Here is a 19,165-nt window from a genome sequence, read left to right on the forward strand (position 1 = left end):
GGTTTCAATGGTGCCACTCTAGCTTTTCCCATAATGAAAACACAGTGCACTTGTGCTTTAATGTTATGTAATAACAGATAAGTCACTGTTTCATAGCCGTCTTCGCTTGCATCTGCGAAGTGGTGTAGCTGAGCAGAGGTCACTTCCCCAAAATCCACCGGTTTTAGGCATCTGTCAACTTTAAACTCTTCGAGATTGCAGAGCTCCTTCAGCCATTTTGTTCCACTCTTGTGCAGCTGAGGCTGGTATAATATCATCCCAACCAAGTTCTCTTCTGCACAAGTCTTGAAGAATCATCTTGGCTGATAGGACCACAGGTGCCAATATTCCTAATGGGTCAAATATTGAGCTGACCATGGAAAGGATCCCTCTTCTGGTTATGGGTTTGTCCTTGATCATGATCTTGAACTTAAAGACATCTGATTCAACACACCACTGTACGCCCAATGCTCTTACCACAGGGAGTGTGTCATTATCCAAGTCCAGATCCTTAACTTCTTTCGCTCTCTCCATTGAAGGTATAGCAGCAAGCACGGTACGTCTGTTGCTAATCCACTTTGTGAGATGAAAGCCCCCTTGAGCACAAAGTGCACAAAGGTCATGATAGAGTTCCACTGCCTCCTCCTCTGAAACCACTGATGTTAGACAATCATCAACATAGAAATTGTGCAGGACAGTGTTGATTACTTTGGGACTGAACTTCTCCCGATGGTCCTCTGCACACTTTCTAAGGGCAAAACTAGCACAACTTGGCGACGATGTAGCTCCAAACAGATGTGCAACCATTCTGTGCTCTTCTAAGTTCTGATGATGATCTCCATTTGGCCACCAGAGAAACCTCAACAGATCCGAATCCTCAGCTGGTACTCGAACCTGATGAAACATGGCTTCAATGTCTGCCATGAGTACAACAGGTTCCTTTCTGAATCTTGTCATGACTCCAACCAGTGTGCTGGTAAGATCTGGTCCCTGTAGGAGCTGCGCATTCAGCGATGTTCCCTGGAATGTAGCTGCACAGTCAAATACGACCCTGATCTTTTTCTTCTTTGGGTGGTATACACCGTGGTGTGGTATATACCATACCCTGCCGTCACTGCGTTCCAGATCCACAACTGGCACTTTCTCTGCATAGCCCTTTGAAAGGATGTCATTCATGAAAGCGGTGTAATCAGCATGAAATGAAACATCTTTATCAAACCTTCTCTTGAGGCTCAGTGTACGTTGTTCTGCTACTCTCCTGTTGTTTGGCATACTAACATCCCTTTTCCTTAAAGGTAAGCCAATACAGTAATGGCCATCCATCAACTTAGCAGACTTTGTGACGTACTCCATAAAGTGACAGTCCTCTCTTGACGGTCCCATTTGCTCATCCTGACTGCATTCAGGGAAATCAGCCTTTAGCAGCTTCTTCCACAGATCTTCAAGGTTTGCAACATATATCCTATTGACAGTGACATCTGGCTGTCCACAAGTCATTTCACTACTCCTGTCTCCTCTGAGAGGTCCATTGACAGTCCAACCCAGCATAGTTTTGACTGCGTATGGGCCTCCGTCTACACTCCGAATAACTTCCCATGGCTCCAGTGCCTGAGGAACATTAGTTCCAATCAACAGGTCCACATCTGAATCAATCTCAGTAATCATTACATGTTTCAGGTGAGGCCATCTCTGAAGGTCTTTCTGACGAGGAATGTTGCCTCGATGAACTGGCATAGTTTTCTGGGTGTAGGTGTCAGGCAGCTCACAATAATGACTGCTGTCTAATCCAGCCACCTGCAGGTCAGAAACAATGTGACTTCCAACTATTTCCTCCTGACCCATTGTCCGAAGGAGAATGTCTGTTCTTCTTCCCCTGAGATTCAGTTTGTTCATCAGCCGCTCCGTGCAGAATGATGCTGAACTCCCAGGATCCAGAAAGGCATATGTTATGATTGTTTCATGTCCCTTCTTAGACTTTACTTGAATAGGCCCTATGGAGAGAGTACAATCTGGCTCACCGGCCCCTGTAAGACCACTGGACTGAACGGAGATCAGAGCACTGCTTATAGCTTTTCCTTTAGCTTGCATTGTGTAATTTTCTTTCTCTTTCTGATAGATATTAAGTATGCTTGGGTGCTTCAGACTGCATACTTTGCACGAGAGGCGTTTCCTGCAGTCTTTACTCATGTGCCCAATACACAAGCATCCAAAACACACACCATGTTCCCTCAAGAAAGCGATTTTCTCACTATGAGCCTTTCTTTCCAGTTGAAAACACAGATCCAGTGTATGTCCACCTCCACAAAACAGGCAAACACTTGTATCTAGTGAGCCTCTCTCCTTCATTCTTATTCCAGGTTCCACTTTATTGGCTGTCGTAATAGTAGTAGCAAAGCTGCTTCCCCTCATCCTTGAACGAGGTTCAAATGTAGCTTTCCTCACATCTTTGTTGGCTGCTGGTGGAGTATCCTGTATATCTCCAAACAGTGGATCACTCACAATATCCACCTGTCTTTCAATGAAGTTAACAATATCAGTGAATGTAGCTCTCCGGCCCTGCCTTTTCTGTAAGTCATAGGCCAGGGTTCTCCATTTGTCCCTATATTTGTAGGGCAACTTTTTTATGATGGCTAGCATATTGCTAGGCATGTTCAACTCACACATGTATTCAAACTCTTCCATGACGTTGCAGCATCCTCTCAGAAAGAGACCGTAAGCTTGCAGAGCTCGCACATCTTCTCCTCTTATTGGCTGCCATGAAAGAGCCTTTTCCATGTAAGCTGAAACTATTTTCTGTGCATTACCAAAATGCTCCTGTAGCAAAGCCTTTGCTTTGGCATATCCTCTGTCATGGGCCATATGCTGACAGCTTCTGACAAGCTCCAAAGGCTGCCCCCTGGTGTACTGTTCGAGAAAATACAGGCGGTCTTTAGGATTGTGAGTCTTCTCCTCAATGCTGTGCTCAAAAGCTCTTATGAATGCTTGATATTGAAACGGAGAGCCATCAAAAATCTGAATTTCTCTTTTAGGCAGAAAAGAAAGAGACTGTTGCTGAACCAACATGGATGTTATTTCATTTTGTCTTTCTAAGACATTAAGTAATGGGTTCTGAGCACTGCTGCTTGGTGCCAGTGCTGCTGGGTGATTGCTTTGGTGCTGTAACTGTGGATGTGATTGTGTTGAACTTTGATGTATATTGGCCTCTGAGATTCTTGTGGCTTGATGTTGCAGATGTCCATTGGCTACTTCATGTTCTCTGTGCGAAAACTGTGCATCAGACTGGCCACCTGTAGGCCTGTTTGTGTCAGGCACAAATGTTTTAGCTCCAGCACTGAGTGTGGCTTCCTTTCGTCCCCTTTCCAAATAAGAATTCATGCCATTGGGACTCACAGATGCGTTACTTGCAGCACGAGACCTTCCAGAGCGTCTTAGCACATTCATTTTAGCCCTTGATGCGGCTATTTCCACTTCCATTTCCAGTTCCTCCCTCTGTTTCCTGAGCTCTTCCTTCTTTTTCCTGAGCTCTTCCTCTTGTTCATCCAATGAATGCTTGTCTTTTAGTAACATTTGTCGTGCCATGAGAGCGGCCATGTCAGCCTCAGCTTTGATGCATGATGATGTAGCTGAAACACTGGACCTGGTTCCAGCAGAGCTCCTGGTGCAAGACACAATGCTTCCTATGTTTGAAACACTGTCGCTTGGTTTTATTTCATCTTGTCCTTCGGAATTTTCAACATTTTTCCCAGAGTGTTTTGAAACATGAGACATACTTTGCTGGTGTTTATCAGATATCTCATTTGAGGGCACATGTGCAATGGTGCTGCTCGGGTGTCTCCCAGTTTCAGAAAGCCATTGCTTGACATCGTCGATAAATCCATTATTGCATTTCAGTGTCTTGGCAAACCATACATTTTGTTTTTCCTGTTCGTCTGCAGGAAGAAGAGGAATTACAGACTTGTGTAACAGGGTGGTTTCATTAACCAGTTGAATTAAATGCTCAAGTTGAGTTTGTATTTGTGAAGTGTTGTCATCCCTTTGCATGAGATCCTTCATTGTTTTAATCACACTTTTCATTTTGTGAACCTTTGATTGACGTTCCTTTTGAAGCTTTTCCATTTTATTTGCCAAAGCCTTGGCAGTGAGTATCGACTCTCTCTTTTGTTCATCCATTTTTGCCACATTGACATCTGAATTTGCTCCACTTATTGACATATTCTTTTAATGTTTTAATGAATGCACCAACACAAGCTCCAATCCACTCAGCCGAAAACTCAATATATCACAGCTGCCGATAATAAGCAACCTCTAGCGGCACAAACCAACACACGCAAGCAACAAGTCAGTCCCCAATGGACACGCAGCAGTAACTTATTCACACTGTGTTCTAACAAACATTTACACAGCATGAATGAAGAAGTTACATACCGCTCGCTCTTGATGCTGTGTGGATTGTCCGTCAGTCCTTCTTTATCCTCCCGGTGTTACCGTTTAACTGGTTACACCGGGGAAGTCGTTACGTTAACGGTAGGAATGGGGCGTGTACTTTGAGGAGCCATTGTCGAATAGCCAGGAAATACACATTTCGATCGCTTCTTTTGTTGTTTACATTTATCTTTTGGTATATTTGGCTCCATAGGAACACTTTGATGCACATTCAGTATCAGTGTGTGAGGTTGTGGTTGCGATGCCGATATCCGGAGGCGTACAGCGAGGACTACAAAATGACAATGAGGTGACTGGGGATGTCTGTTCAAAACATTGCAAACGTGAATAAATCATTTAAAATATGTATTTGTCTCCGACTGTCATTTGTACATCGTTGTTAATGTGATGTTTAGTAGCTTTGATAGCTGGCCATACCTCCAGACAGCCTAAAAGTAAGACACAAGTTGTTTACTCACAGCCCGAATGCAGCATCGAGATCCGTGGCCAGCTGTGATCCTCTCGATTAACTTGTGACAGGACTTCTGTAGCTATTCTCCAGCGAGCAAGGTTTTTATTAAATACCTCCATCCCTCTCATCACAACAAGACTCTACACTGTGCAGAAAAAAAACAACATAAATGAAAATAACCTTGCTGGATAGCTTAGAATGAAACAAACAAGGCCGAGGCTATATACAGGACGGTCCTGTACACAATGCCAAATGGCTATATACAGGACCGTGCTGGACACAGCTCTCTGAAATGGCTATATACAGGACGGTCCTGTGGATAAGATATCTGAAATGGCTATATACAGGACCGTCCTGCAGCTAACGTCAAATGACTATATACAGACCGGGCTATTATAGCATGCTTAAGCAAGTTTCGCGGGTGGTAATGTAGGGATAGGATTCACAGATAAATATTCTCACGACAACATTATTTTCAATGAGTTTCCCCTCAATATAAAATTGTGGCAATTAAATCTCTTTCCATGCCAATTGCTTAGCTTTTTATGCTGATTTCAGTCTTTTTTTTTGGCTTATCTTTTTATGTTGTTTCAATCATTTTCTACATTATATTTTCCAATGCACAATGTTTTACTTGTAAAGGATATCACTGCATACTTTAAAGACTACTCGGTTTTATTAAAACTGAAGGTTTTTTTTAAAGAATACGCCGACATTTCGTTGACGTGTAGTGATTTTGCATTGAAAGCAACACAAATCATTTATCGGCTACGCCGGCATTTTTATTTTAGAAATCGGAGAAACCGTCTTTTGAATTGTATGTAGTATGCTGTACATTTTTGTAATGTATCCTGCTGTAAACGTTAATTGTACACCAATTATATCCATATTTCTGTAGACATAAAAAGCCATTTCAGGGCTTCTGTGCAGGACCGTCCTGTATATAGCCATTTCAGATATCTTATCCACAGGACCGTCCTGTCTATAGCCATTTCAGAGACCTTATAGGACCGTCCTGTATATAGCCATTTCAGATATCTTATCCACAGGACCGTCCTGTATATAGCCATTTCAGAGAGCTGTGTACAGGACGGTCCTGTATATAGCCATTTGGCGTTGTGTACAGGACCGTCCTGTATATAGCCTCGGCCTTGTTTGTTTCATTCTAAGCTATCCAGCAAGGTTATTTTCATTTTTCATTTATGTTGTTTTTTTTCTGCACAGTGTAGAGTCTTGTTGTGATGAGAGGGATGGAGGTATTTAATACAAACCTTGCTCGCTGGAGAATAGCTACAGAAGTCCTGTCACAAGTTAATCGAGAGGACACAGCTGGCCACGGATCTCGATGCTGCATTCGGGCTGTGAGTAAACAACTTGTGTCTTACTTTTAGGCTGTCTGGAGGTATGGACAGCTATCAAAGCTACTAAACATCACATTAACAACGATGTACAAATGACAGTCGGAGACAAATACATATTTGAAATGATTTATTCACGTTTGCAATGTTTTGAACAGACATCCCCAGTCACCTCATTGTCATTTTGTAGTCCTCGCTGTATGCCTCCGGATATCGGCATCGCAACCACAACCTCACACACTGATACTGAATGTGCATCAAAGTGTTCCTATGGAGCCAAATATACCAAAAGATAAATGTAAACAACAAAAGAAGCGATCGAAATGTGTATTTCCTGGCTATTCGACAATGGTTCCTCAAAGTACACGCCCCATTCCTACCGTTAACGTAACGTAACGACTTCCCCGGTGTAACCAGTTAAACGGTAACACCGGCAGTACGCTGAAGTTTCCTTAATCCGCTCTCCAATACAGCGGCGAACACAGCACACAATGTTTCCTTTTAATTCCACAGCGTCCAGATCGATCCTAGGAATCTCCGTATATATCTTCGTTTTCCGTAGATCCACGGTGTGGTACAAGTTTTTTTGTTGACTTAATATTGCGGCAGTAATCTTAAACAAAGTGCCGCGAGGGACTAAACAAGAGAAAAAACACTGTGGACGCGCAAAAACTCAGTCTTTCCAACACCGTATGCGTTTGACCTTTTATTTCCTTTCCAAAATGCAATATTCCATATGAATGTACGTATCTCCTTGTATGCGTGCCTGAGTGCCTGCGTGAGTGCGTGCGGTCAACAAAAATTGTCCTTCTCTAGCTCACTCCCCCATCTATTGCCAGCTGCACAGGTAAAAGCAACCGGATATAAGCACAAACGTCACCATCCCAATGCAATGACACGCCCACCACCTATAGTGACTCAAAAAACATGTATCTTAACAAACACAGAAATGGCTTCATATGTGGCTCCTACAGGTTCCCTCCAGCAAGCTTCTGGCCTCCAGAGTCCAGAAGGCAAACCTTTGGCCATGCCTTTGAAACAATAAGAACAAGACGTCATCTAAAGTATTGCATAGGGAAAGGCTAAGGCATTGGTGCACAATTGATATGCATTAATAATCTCAACAATAACTGACTAAAACACCTCATGCAATATTACAAAACATGTCAAAATGATGACACTGTCTGATAAACGGTAAACAGGCAGTCAGCACAGTAAAGATTATTTACAATGAATTCAAATTGTAATACAATGACTATTAAAGAAGCATTTACACTGAAGACAGAACTTAGGCTACTGCTGATTTAATGTAGTGGACATATTGACATGCTTTTGTCATCCGTTGAAGTTTAATTAATTAGCTGACTATAATTAATCATTAGGGTTGGGAAGTTTACTTTTTTTTAAATGTAGTAGGTTACAGATGAGTAATTACCCTGTTAAAAATGTAATAAGTAATGTAACTTGACTATGTAACTATTTGTATTGAAATTCTAATGTTAATTATGGTTATTTTATGTTTTTTGTGAGTCACTTTGGATAAAAGCCTCTGTCAAATAACATAACCATAACATAGTTTCATTAAACAAATAAACAAAATGGTTAACATCATAGGCTAACAGATTACATTTAGCACTTGTTGCTTGTATGGCTGTTCAATACAACAGAATAGTTGTTAACTTTAAAAAAAAACATGATTCACATTACTCACACTCTTACTGTAATTAGTGATTCAATTACTCAACTATGACACCTAGTTGGGCTTGCCAAAATCACGCTAGTTTCATTAAACAAATGATCAAATATGCTAACGAAGCTAATGCTTTTGGTAATGCTTTTGCCGAAAGCTATAGCTAACGAATAGTTGTTTTAGAGACTTTAATACGGTTAGAAGCTATCATAAGCAAACAGATGTTTGTTTGTATTGCCTTAACACTATCATAGTTCATGTTAGCTAATCACACTTAATTTCAAGACACCGGAATTGTTATTAATGTTAAACAAATAAAACTGTAACAGCACTTCAAATTACTCACATTCTCTGCGTTGACGTTCACATTCATGTGAACGTGCTCCGTCACGTGCCGCCGTGACGCGGGACCTGTGTGTGCGGTTCTACAAGTGCGGTTCCACAAGTGCTGTCTCTGACGCTGCAGCTTCATGCTACTCCTTATGGGACCTGGCAGTGGTATTAAATGGGCTTAAAATGACCCCATTTGAACCCATGGAAGGAGCTGACATGAAACATCTGTCACTCAAGACAGTGCTGTTACTGGCCCTGGCATCCGCTAAACGGGTCAGAGATATCCATGCACTGTCTGTACATCCCTCATGCACTCAGTTCGCCCCAGGGCAAACGAGAGTGTTGTTGAAACCCAACCCTGCCTTTACACCAAAGGTGGTTAGTTCGTGTACCCCGATTGACATTGAGGCATTTCCTCCGCAGCTGGTTTCCTCCGGGGAGCAGCAGCAGGATCGATTGTGTCCAGTCCGGGCTTTACACACATATATGGACAGATCAAAAGAGCTTCGTCTTAATGACCAACTCTTCGTGTCCTGGGCTAAACCTCACAAGGGTAAGCCTGTTACTAAGCAACGACTATCCCACTGGATCGTGGAGGCGATTGCTTTGGCCTATACGAGTCAGAATCTGCAAGCACCTTCGGGTCTGCGGGCTCACTCGACTCGGGGCCTGGCTACATCCTGGGCTTTGTTCAAGGGTGTTTCCATCCAAGACATCTGTGCAGCGGCAAGCTGGTCTTCGCCGCTCACTTTTGTCCGCTTTTACAGGCTAGACGTCTCCGCTCCAAGCGTGGCCCGAGCAGTGCTGGGCACCTTGTTGAGTCGGGACTCCACCTGTTAAATTCTGGTTGATCGGTGATCTTCGAGATAAGCTCGTCTGGCAATACGGGAGCTACAATATCCCATAGTGAGACATCGAACGGAGTGTTATGAATGAGAACTATAGGTTACTTACGTAACCCCAGTACTCAGAGTAACATGAAGTGAGATGTCTCACCAGACGGCCCTCCTTGCTATGGTGAAGCGAGAAGAGGTGCTTATTTTGAATGACGCATGCGTCGTGGCGCAGGCTACTTATAGGGGGTGATTTCCCTGACGCTGACGTCAAGATCACCAGCCAATCAGGATTGGCGTAATGAGATTGATGCTTCTGTTTGCTCCGCGATGAGGCGCATCCCATAGTGAGACATCTCACTTCATGTTACTCTGAGTACTGGGGTTACGTAAGTAACCTATAGTTATTCGTACTTTACTAGTATTTTCAGTTTATGTTACTTTGTAGCACACTTCTAATCGACTACATTTTGGATGCCAATATTTTACTTTTGACTTACTCCACATAATGTATCTAAACATTAAACTTTTTAAAGCAGGACTCTTACTTCTGTATCTTACTATTTAGCAATGTTATTTTAAAAAAAAGTAAAGAATCTGAGTCGAGTATACTCCTTCCACCACTGCTCAATAGTACAGCGACCAATCATTTGGCTGCAGGCCATGAGCATTTGGAGCTCTGCAGTTCATCACTTTACCTTTACAAGGCACTTCAAAACAAAAGAGCAAGTCAATAACCTCGGCTGATTTAGTTTACTTATTCATAATATTTAGATGTTCTTCCTGCTGGTGTACTGTCCCTTTGCTGCTGTAGCACCGCCATTGTCCCTACTGTGTCACTTATGAAGTATGATCTTATGTTGAGTTGTTTTTTGTACTAACTGTATAGCCCCAGTCTAGCTCTGTGTATAATACATGCTTCACAAATAAAGCAGCCTTTACCTTTTTACAATTTATATTGTATTCATTTGATATTTTACTCCTTTATTTAAAATGTGCACTATTTTATGTCTTATATTCCCTTTTTGTATTTGCATTTTCTATTATATAAGTATTTTTTTTAAAGATTGTTAAGAATGCTTCTATATATTTCTTGTGAATTCATAATGAAGACAAAAAGCCATGTCTTTGATGTAATTGTGTCAATGAATTACAGAGCCCCCCCCCCATAAACACTGTGTCAAAGTTCCCACAGCAAAATGAAATGCATTTCCATGAAGATGAGTCCGTGTGACCCTTGCACAGTAAAACCCACAACATGCTGATGATACTGAATCCCTTACAAACAGGAAACATTTATAAAGGATTTCTGATCAGGTGTAACAGCTGTGTGTGTTAGATTTATGCCACACCTAAACGCACCAAATCTTAAACACACAAAGCCACAGACAGTACTATTTATACTGTAGGGATGTGTAGGGGTCACAGCTTTTTTAGTCCTGAGATGACTGTCTAGACTATCAACGGTCGAGTGAAGGCAGAGGTGTCTTAATACTTTTTAGTCAGGGAATAAAGTTCAGTGAACACTTGAAAACAAGTTCAAATTGAAAAGTACATCTGTTAGGGCAACACACTCTCACTCCCTAAGCGTCCAATAGCGACGTTTGGTCAGTGTCCGTGGCGTCCAATTGTGACGCTCCTAGGCTCCTTCAGCGTCATAAAGGGACGCAAATAGCTTTCAACTGATTGCAATGTATTCCCATCTGCGTCGGGATTTGACGCTCACATTACCTTTAAGGTAAGGTGAGCATCCATTCCCAGGAGTAAAGGATGGCAGAAGGCACTACACTACCCAGAATCCCCAGCTATCGTTTGGACTACACCATGTGCTCTGTTTGACAAACCCCGTGATAGTCCTCAAGCTCTGTGATTGGAGAGTGTGCTCCGAGGGTTAAGCCGATTCTCGAACAGCACTTGAAATGGGATGGAACCACGGCAGACTGTCCAAAACTGGATTTGAACGCGTCCCCCCTCCCTCACCCCGTCCCCAGAACTACACATGCTGGCTATTCTGTTTCGCAACATGTTCTCTATGGCACGTCTCTACTGGGAGTTGTAGTTTTAAAAGACGTTTTCGTATTTCCCATAATAAGAAGTTGCCAGTATTAAACTGTGTACATCCCTGGAGGTTTAGGGGACAGGAAACACTCACATTTAAAACATATAATTAATAAATGGGTGAAAATTGCTTGTGCCCATAATGGGCAGTATTAATATATATACCCACATGCCAGCTAAGGTCAGAAGAGCTTTATTTAACAGCTGGTCTTATGTGTGTGACCCCTGTGATAACATTACATTACATTAATTGATAAGCCTGAAACATGCACTTGTCAAGGTTCAGAGGCACATTTTGCAAATATGGCAGTAGCCATCGATCAGCTTAAGATAAGATATACTTTATTGATCCCAAGTTGGAACATTTGCGTTACATCAGCATGTGTAACAGTTAAATATGCAGTTGTGTTTATTTGAAAATCATTTAGTATAATCACACAAATTCTGTGTTTTATATTCAACAATTCTGTGTTCTTTATTTATTGATTGTTCAATACCTGACAAGGCCGGAGATTAAATATCTACATACATCTTATAAGAGTATAATACATTACGTATAATATCAGTTAAAATAAGTGCTTCAACATAGTTAACATTGCTGGAGGTATGCACAAATATTGATAGATGTCTTGTAATGCACTATTGAGGAACCTGCAACCCAAGTTTTTCATTCAGTGCAGAACTACACCACAGTTGTGTAGGCCTATATGATATGTCAATAAACCTTAGAAAATCTTGAAATCTTGAAAGGGATGTGCAAAATAGTCATTACATACAGTCTTTAATGAACTATTAGTAGAGAATAACGAGTAATGAATATACTTTATAGGGATCGTATTAATATCTAATAATAAAAATAATTAAATTCAATAACATGCTTTAACCACCAGTTGTCCCTTTATATCAGCTGTGCACCTTTATGGTGTAAATACAGCCTATCTACCAATTGGATCAAATATAAAAGTGAGCCGAATTAGTGTTGATACTGCAAGGAGACGTATTGTGTGAAAATAAATGTAAGATGTTGTTTAATGGCTGATATATTTATGATCCACGTCACGTTTTCAGTTCCTCATGTTTGTCTTCTCATCAGGGCTCTATAAATACAGAACTACGGCAGATATGTAATATGTAATGCAGCCGAACCGTGTATTACAATGCCGTTATGTGATGACTTTCAAAGAGAAAAACAAGCACACTCGGAATAAGGTATTATTATTATTTTTTTTAAATATTTTCGGTCTGTTTACGGTATTTGTTAATAACGATGTGCTGTGAGATGTGAGACTGGAATTGCACAGGGGGAAAATAATGTAGGCTATCTTTAGATGCGGATTTTGTTAAACTAATATGTTTAGGCTGTGGACCAACACTATACATTGACGGGGAAGGGGGTAGCAATAAAGATAACACCATTAAACAGTTACACAACATAACAGAAATAATATCGATAGCAGCGTCCCTAGCAACCACCTTGGTTACAATGAAAACGTCGCGATTTCCTGAAGTAATCTTCGTAATAACTAGCAAACTAAAGATCATGTACATCCACTGCACACATAATCTGAAATAACAACTCATATTTCTCGCATCAAATGACATCAAAACGCATTTTAATGGCCAAACTAACTTTAAAATAGGCATTTTCTACCGAGAATAAAACGAATTTTGGCCATGTTTTCTTTTTCTGCAGGGAGAAATTTGAAGATCACGTGACATAGACGCCAGCCATGGAATGAATGGTGAAAAAAACGGGGTTTGTCAAACAGAGCACATGGTGTAGTCCAAATGATAGCTGGGGATTCTGGGTAGTGTAGTGTCTTCTGCCATCCTTTACTCAGAACAAATATTTGTTTCTCCGAATCGAAGGGGAAAAATACAAAGCATTGCACATCATTTAAACCAATCAATGTTGTGTAATTAACAAGGATAATCTGGTGTTTTTTAGTCGATGAGTAGTGCAGATATCACTGTAAAATCAATCGACAGTAAGAGGAATACTTACTTCCGGGTGTACAATTCTCCGTTATCCAATGGGAATGGACGCTCACATTGCCTTTAAGGGCAGCCGGCATAAACGAAAGCCGTGCTTCCATCCACGCAGATGGGAATACATTGCAATCAGTTGAAAGCTATTTGCGTCCCTTTATGACGCTGAAGGAGCCTAGGAGCGTCACAATTGGACGCCACGGACACTGACCAAACGTCGCTATTGGACGCTTAGGGAGTGAGAGTGTGTTGGTTAGAGACATTTCTTTAGAACACATTGCCGTGCATTTTCAAATATTAAATCTCCACTCCAGAAATACTTAACTCCATGTTGATCAAATATTTCATCACTATATTTGAAACACATGACGTCCACATATATACAGATGATACTACTTTATACTATTAGATAATTAGGTAAATGATGAAATAATACAAAATAGTTAAAGCACATTACTGTTTTTTTTCCCACCAAACAATCACTTTCACAGGTGAAACTTTTCCATCTTCTCTGCTCTGCTGTGCTGCTGTAGCTGAGGCCTGGTTCCACCTTCTCTGCTCTGTTGTGCTGCTGTGGCTGAGGCCTGGTTCCACCTGCTCTGCTCTGGTGTGCTGCTGTAGCTGAGGCCTGAATCCACCTTCTCTGCTCTGCTGTGCTGCTGTAGCTGAGGCCTGGTTCCACCTGCTCTGCTCTGATGTGCTGCTGTAGCTGAGGCCTGGTTCCACCTTCTCTGCTCTGTTGTGCTGCTGTAGCTGAGGCCGGGTTCCACCTGCTCTGCTCTGCTGTGCTGCTGTAGCTGAGGCCTGGTTCCACCTGCTCTGCTCTGCTGTGCTGCTGTAGCTGAGGCCTGGTTCCACCTTCTCTGCTCTGTTGTGCTGCTGTAGCTGAGGCCTGGTTCCACCTGTTCTGCTCTGCTGTGCTGCTGTAGCTGAGGCCTGGTTCCACCTTCTCTGCTCTGCTGTGCTGCTGTAGCTGAGGCCTGGTTCCACCTTGCTCCGGGAACAGCGTGGATACTGTTGTGCTGGACTGGGAGAATGGTGGGTGTCGTGTTTCTGCTGTGCCTTTTCTTGGCTGTGCTGGACAAGGAGAAGATCGCTAGTCGTCCTGAAAAATCTACTGGATTCGGGTATGTTCTGCCGCCCGCAGTGGACATCCCCTGTACAGTTTCGGTGGTGTTGCACAAACAATTGCTGGTTGCACTGTCGCGGACATTCATTTCGGAAAATGTTTGTCTTTCTCACATGCCTGCCACGATGGTCCTTCAGAATTGTTTTTTAAACTCTAATCTCACTTTTGCGAAGTTTGCTGGTGACTCTAGAACAGCTGACAATGTATGTGTGTTGATTAAGAGGAAAAGGTGCTTGGTATTTTTATTGTTGTTACTATCAGGAAATGTACAGCCAAATCCAGGTCCACCTAGCAGTATTAGTCAAGTAGCTACTCCTGCTGATCTTATATCTAGATCTGGGCTAGGTTTAATTCATTTAAATGTGCGTAGTCTGTTACCTAAATTAGATTTTGTCCGTATTTGGGCGAGTTCGACTAATGCTGATCTCATTGTCTTATCAGAAACGTGGCTAGATAAATCAATTTTGGCCTCTGACATTTACATAAATGGTTACAGTGTATATCGTACTGACCGGGCTAAAAAAGGTGGTGGCGTTGCCATTTATGTGAAAAATAAGTTTTGTGTAACTAATATGGTTTCCAAATCTGTTAGTAAACAGCTCGAATTTTTAGCCGTGAATATTGAGGTAACAAAGGGTTAACAGGTCATGGTGGTGGGCTGCTACAGGGCCCCTTCAGCTGTCGAGGACTCTTTATCGTCATTGGCAAAACTGTTATCACAACTTTCCTACAAGGAAATAGTGCTGCTTGGTGATTTTAATTGGGACTGGTTAACTTCTGTGTCAGAGGATTTTAAAAACCTGTGTACCTCTTTGAATTTTACCCAGATTATAGACAGTCCTACTCGCCCAAATATTAAGTCCCCAAATAAATCCTCCTTAATTGATCTAATTTTAAGAAATGTTCCACATAAATACTCATCTGTGGGAGTATTTGCTAATGATGTGAGTGACCACTGTGTTGTAGCCACAATTAGGGACACTAAGGTCCAAAAGGTTAAACCACGTATCATCACAAAGAGAGACAAAAAACACTTGGAGCAGGGTTTTTTACATGATCTGTTTGATTTTGATTTTTTTTTTTTTTTTTTTGATTTTGATATACTTTATTAATCCCCGTGGGGAAATTGTTTCTCTGCATTTGACCCATCCTAGTGTTAGGAGCAGTGGGCAGCCATTTTTGAACAGCGCCCGGGGAGCACTGTAGGGAACGGTGCCTTGCTCAGGGACACCTCGGTAGCACTTGGTCTTGCCGGGACTTGAACTGGTGACCTTCCAATTGCCAAGCCAAGTCCCTATCGACTTCGCCACCACCGCCCGTTCCATTGGGGTAAAATCAATCTGTGTGCTGATGTAGAAACTGCATGGTCTTATTTTTATCTTGGTTTTATGAAAATTATAGATAGACATGCACCTCTGCGTACATTTAGAGTGAAGGGACGAAACAATCCCTGGTTTTCTGCTAAGCTGTCCAGTCTACTTCATGAGATAAATAATGCTTGGGCTAAGGCTAGGAAATCAGGCTCAGAGGTAGAATGGCTACGTTTTAGGCAGCTAAGAAATAGCTTCACATCTCAAATAAAAAGTGCTAAATCAAAGTACCATTTGTCAGTTACCACAGAAAACCTGAATAATCCTAGGAAATTTTGGAAAGCCATAAAATCGATTTTCACTGGTGATATCCCAAATGAGCTACCTCCGTGCCTTACCACAGCACCTGGCACTGTATCAGACAGGGCTACTATGCTAAATTGCTTTAATAAGCATTTTGTGTCTTGTGGCTCTATGTTTGATTCTGTCACTGACTGTACTTCTGCTTCTGTGAACGCTCCAATCCTTGACTCTGAACAATGTGGTCTGGAGTTTTACTCCTTTAACTATTGGTATTGTTCATGAAGCATTATCCAAGTTAGATCCTAGGAAACCGGCTGGCCCGGACAACTTAGAACCTTTCTTTTTAAAGATAGCTGCAGATTTTATTGCTCCACCTCTTACTTCTCTTTTTAACCTCTCCCTCAGCACAAATGCCATTCCAAAAGTATGGAAGTCTGCTTATGTCTTGCCTTTACTGAAAGGAGGGGAGGCAACTATTTTAAATAACTATAGGCCAATCTCTAAATTGTCAATTCTGGCTAAGGTGCTCGAACGACTTGTGAGTGAACAAGTAAAGGAGTTTTTATCTATATATGATATCCTGTCTAAACATCAGTCAAGATTCAGAAAGAAACACAGCACCATCACTGCGACAATGAAAGTGGTAAATGACATTACTAGTATTTTAGATAATAAGCAGAGTTGTGCAGCTCTGTTTATTGACCTTTCCAAAGCGTTTGACACCGTTGATCATCGCATCTTAAAGCAGAGGCTACTCAGTATTGGCATATCCAGCCTTGCAGTGGGGTGGTTTGTGAACTACCTCTCTGAAAGGTCCCAATGTGTTCATTTTGATGGACTATCTTCTGAGTGGTTAAACATTTCTAATGGTGTACCACAAGGTTCTGTTTTAGGACCACTTTTATTCTCCATATATATTAACAGCGTAGGTGATAATGTGGATGAAGCTACTTTACATTTTTATGCGGATGATACTGTCATGTATTGTGCAGGTCCCACCATTAAGGAGGCTGTTGTTAAATTACAGGCTGTTTTTAACACTATTCAGACTCAGCTCTCTGAATTAAAGATTCTTTTAAACGTGGATAAAACCAAGGTAATGCTCTTTTCAAAAGCAAAAAAGACACCAGAGCCTGTTTTAGATATTGTAACTACGCAAGGAACAACACTTGAAGTTGTTGCCCGTTACAAATACCTTGGTATCTGGCTTGATGATTGTCTCACTTTTAAACTTCATGTCAATAACCTGCTAAAAAAGCTGAGGGTTAGGCTAGGTTTCTTCTACAGGAAACAAGTCCTGTTTCTCGCTTGAGGCCAGGAAAAGGCTAGTCACTGTGACCTTTTTACCTGTGCTGGACTATGGGGATATGATGTATATGAATGCACCTGCCAATTTCCTGGTCAAGTTAGATGCTGCGTATCACAGTGCACTAAGATTTGTGACAAACTGTAAAGCATTAACCCATCACTGTACCCTGTATGCAAGGGCTGGTTTGCTTTCACTAACTGTACGGAGGCTCAGTCACTGGTACATTTTTATATACAAAGCCATGTTAGGGAAACTTCCATCTTATATCTGCTCCCTGATCTCTGAATTGTAAGTGGCTACTGCCTGAGATCGAATGCTGTGGTTTTATTAAATGTGCCAACTGCTAGGACTGTCTTAGGGAAGATAGCTTTTAGATGCGCAGCTCCTCTGTCTTGGAATAGTCTGCAAATTAAATGGAAACTGAACAATCTGGTGCTACTAAATGTTTTTAAAGCTCGGTTGATGCTAGTCAATCGGAAGCTATTGGTACCTGCTTATGTGGATAATTATGTAAATGATGCTGTATGATGTCCTTTTGTTGTTCTGTTTATGTTTTTATGTTTCATGTGGAACTACTTGAGCAGGTCTCCCTTGAAAAAGAGATCAATGATCTCAATGGGATTTATCTGTATAAATAAAGGTTTGAAATGAAATGAAATATCATTTCATGTTTTGTTAATATTAAGCTAATTTTAGCCTCCAAAAGAAAAACAATTATACTATTTAAACGTCCATTTAATATAGATTTAGTACTAACTAGCTACAGTGTTGCATGATGGGTGAATACTATAAGGGCTATATTTCCCCCAAGTGCCTTTTTTTGTATTTGTTTGCAGTCCAGGAAACTCCATTTATTTGTAAACCACAATTTATAACTGGGCTAAATATATTTACATTGTAATATTTAGTTCCCAGTGTTTTAACCAATGGCTCTCCATGTAATCATATCCTTATTTACCGCTGGGTGAAAAGTTAGGACGATTCTGACAGGGCCCGTGACTGACAGGGGCCCAAACTATTTTAGAACATTAAGAAAAAAATGTTTAAGTAACCAATGTGATTATCTGTTCATGGGGCCCAAAATCCCTGGCTGTCGCATAACATATTTGGCAAAGAGGACTTTCTACAACCCAAAACAGGCAAGATCATCAAATATAAAGTAAACCCATTAAGATATTTGACAAAATCAAGCTTTTGCGGCAATACATGGTATGTAAATAAAACAACTTATTTCTTATAAGGCTCGATTCAAACTAAACTAAATATCAATTATGACACATCTAAAGCTTACATTGATATCAGCTAACTAAAATACAAAACACACTAAACAACTCCAAAGTGTTTCACACTAATTATAGCCTACCTGAGTCTAGTGAAAGTATAAAGTAGCAGACAGTACCTCTGTGTGGAGGAGAAGGGAGACCCTCGGCAGCTTGTTGAGACTGGATCTAAATCAAACACTGCAGCAACATGTTACCCTGTGTTACATAAGTGTCTTTTTATGGGATCAAAGGTCTTGCCTGTTCAGAGGTAAACTTCCTTTTAACGTTGGAGGACAATGCAGTTAACCTGCTAACAACCACTTCAAGTCAGCAAAATGATTCTTAGTGATTAAGACGAGTGGGGTGATATTATTTGTTGAAATCCTAATAATAATAATCGAACAAATAAAAAGTGCACAAGCATTCCATTTGATGTTATTTCAGGGAGCCTCTAGCCAGCCCAGTCTACACACGGTCTATAGGGGGGGGGGGTCAACAGAGACTTTTATGTCTAATTTGGGAAAATCTACAATGGTGTGTGTTTTATTAGGTGAAAAATATGCTGTCCTATAACTTTAGAAGAAGTGGGTAGATTATCCCTTACAGATGGGCATACACTTAAGATTTTTTATTTTTGTTTAATTCCTACTGTACTTACTGTAACTGTTCGCTTGGTATATCAAGCCAAAGTTTATGCTTAATGTGCAGATAGAAAGAA

The 19,165-nt window shown here is 41.2% G+C and overlaps 1 protein-coding gene across 1 annotated transcript in view; it reads right to left on the reverse strand.

The window, feature by feature from the left end:
• LOC117462921 (ATP-binding cassette sub-family C member 12-like) overlaps window positions 1–18,668 on the reverse strand; it is a 53,117-nt gene extending 34,449 nt beyond the window's left edge. Inside the window, exon 1 of the mRNA XM_034105293.1 lies at window positions 18,585–18,668. The gene's annotated coding sequence lies outside the window, so the exon portion shown is untranslated. The remainder of the gene's footprint in view (window positions 1–18,584) is intronic.
• Window positions 18,669–19,165: the final 497 nt, after the last annotated feature.

The sequence above is a fragment of the Pseudochaenichthys georgianus genome, chromosome 3, assembly GCF_902827115.2.
Source record: "Pseudochaenichthys georgianus chromosome 3, fPseGeo1.2, whole genome shotgun sequence".
Classification (NCBI taxonomy): Eukaryota; Metazoa; Chordata; class Actinopteri; order Perciformes; family Channichthyidae; genus Pseudochaenichthys; species Pseudochaenichthys georgianus.